Genomic DNA, 2,456 nt, shown 5'->3' with positions numbered 1-2,456 from the left:
ACCATAAATAAAATAAAAATTCTAATCGCAAATACATGTTTTAAAAAGAGAGACGCACATCTTATAACTTATAAGAGTGGCATGACAAGCTCTCAAATCGACTTCTTCTTGTTGAGGAGAGTCAACCAAAAATTTTGTATTAATTGTAAAATTATCTCGGGAGAGAGTTTGACAACACAACATAGGGTGCTCGTCATGGATTTTCGCGTTGAGCAAAAGTTGAGAAAAAGACATCATACGAAGAACCCAAGGACGAGGTGGTGGCGGATGAAAGGTGAGGAATAAAGAAGCTTCCTAAGATGGGTAGGAGAAGAGGCAAAGTGGGATGGGAATGGAAGCGCGAAAGAGATGTGGAGGGAGATGGCAGAAGTTATTAGAAGAACAGCAAAAGAAAGCTTTGGTGAATCTAAAGGAATAGGGCCAAGAGACAAGGAGTCCTGGTGGTGGAATGCGAGTGTACAAGAAAAGATAAATATAAAAAGGGAGTGCTTTAAAGAGTGGTCTTTATGCCGCAACGCAGATAACTGAGAAAAATATAAGGTGGCTAAGAAAGAGACAAAAGTGGCTGTAAGCGAAGAAAGAACAAGAGCATATGAAGGTCTTTACCAGTCTTTGGGCACGAAAGAAGGAGAAAAAGGTATATATAGAATCGCAAAGAGCCGTGAAAGAAGAACGAGTTATTCAATGATGGAGAGGTTAAGTGCATAAAGGATAAGGATGGAGAGGTGTTGGCTCAAGAGGAGAAGATTAATGAAAGGTGGAAGAGCTACTTCTACGAGTTATTCAATGAGGGACAGAAGACTCTTCCGAGCCTTGGTCGGTTATGCATAAGGGAAGAAGATCAAAACTTTGACTACTATCGAAGGATTCGAGATTTTGAGGTAAAAGAGGCTCTAAAGCAGATAAAAAATAGCAGGGTAGTAGGACCTGATAATATCCCGATTGAGGTTTGGAAGGGTCTTGGAGAAAAAGGCATCAACTGGTTAACCAAGCCTTTTAATGAGATTTTAAGGTCAAAGAAGATGTCTGATGAGTGGAGAAAGAGCATCTTGGTACCTATCTACAAGAATAAGGGGGATATACAAAGTTGTGGAAACTATAGAGGGATCAAGCTTATGAGTCATACCATGAAGTTATGGAAAATGGTGATAGAACGGAGGTTGAGAAAAGAGACACAAGTAACAGAGAACCAATTTGGATTTATACCAGACAAATCTACCACTGAAGCGATATACCTATTAAGAAGGATGATGGAGAGGTATCGTATTAATAAAAGGGATCTACATATGGTGTTTATTAATTTGGAAAAAGCATATGATAGAGTACCAAGGGATGTCTTATGGAAGGTTTTAGAAAAGAGGAGAGTAAGTATCGCATATATTCGTGCAATTAAAGACATGTATGATGGGCCACAACTAGTGTGAAGACTCAAGGTGGTGTGACAGAGGAATTTTCTATTGGTATAAGATTACACCAGGAATCATCCTTAAGTCCATACCTTTTTACATTAGTCTTGGAAGTACTCACGGAGCACATCCAAGAGCCTGTGCCATGGTTCATGCTTTTTGCCGATGATAACGTCCTTATGGGAGAGTCAAGGAAAAACCTAAATAAGAAATTGGAGTTATGGAGAGAAGCTCTAGAAGTGTATGGTCTGTGCATAAGTCGTAGCAAGACGGAATATATGGAATGTAAGTTCAGTCTGAGAAGGGAAAATCCTAATATAGAGGTAAAGATTGGAGAAAACATCCTACAAAAAGTTAAAAACTTTAAGTATCTTGGGTGCATCATACAGGATAATGAAGAGATTGAACATGATGTAAATCATAGAATCTAAGCAGGTTGGTCAAAATGGCGGAGTACATCTGGTTTTATATGCGACAAAAAAGTGCCTTTAAAACTTAAAGGTAAATTCTATCGCACCGCTATAAGACCGGCTATCCTTTATGGTACGGAGTGTTGGGCGGCTAAAGGAGAGCACGAATATAAGCTGAATGTGACAGAGATGAAGATGTTGAGATGGATGAGTGGTCATACGCGATTGGATAAAATAAGGAACAAAGATATAAGGGAGAGAGTTGGAGTAGCACCCATTGTGAAAAAGATGGTTGAATCGCGTCTCAGGTAGTTTGGACATGTGAGAAGAAGACCAATAGAACATCCAGTCAAGAGGGTGGATGAGATGGAAGATAGACAAGGGGTGAAAGGCAGAGGAAGACCTAAGAAGACCATCCATGAGGTGGTCAAACGATATCTACATGTAAACGGTCTCTCTGTAGACATGATACATGACAGAGTACAATGGCGTCGTTTGATTCATGTAGCCGATCCCACTTAGTGGAACAAGGCTTTGTTGTTGTTGTATTCTTCTAACAAATTTTTTATTATTATTATTATTATTATTATTATTATTAATATTATTATCTTCTTTTTATTATTTTCACTCTCAAATCACT

Source organism: Arachis ipaensis, chromosome B09 (genome assembly GCF_000816755.2).
Source record: "Arachis ipaensis cultivar K30076 chromosome B09, Araip1.1, whole genome shotgun sequence".
Taxonomy (NCBI): domain Eukaryota; kingdom Viridiplantae; phylum Streptophyta; class Magnoliopsida; order Fabales; family Fabaceae; genus Arachis; species Arachis ipaensis.
This window is presented reverse-complemented; position numbering follows the sequence as displayed.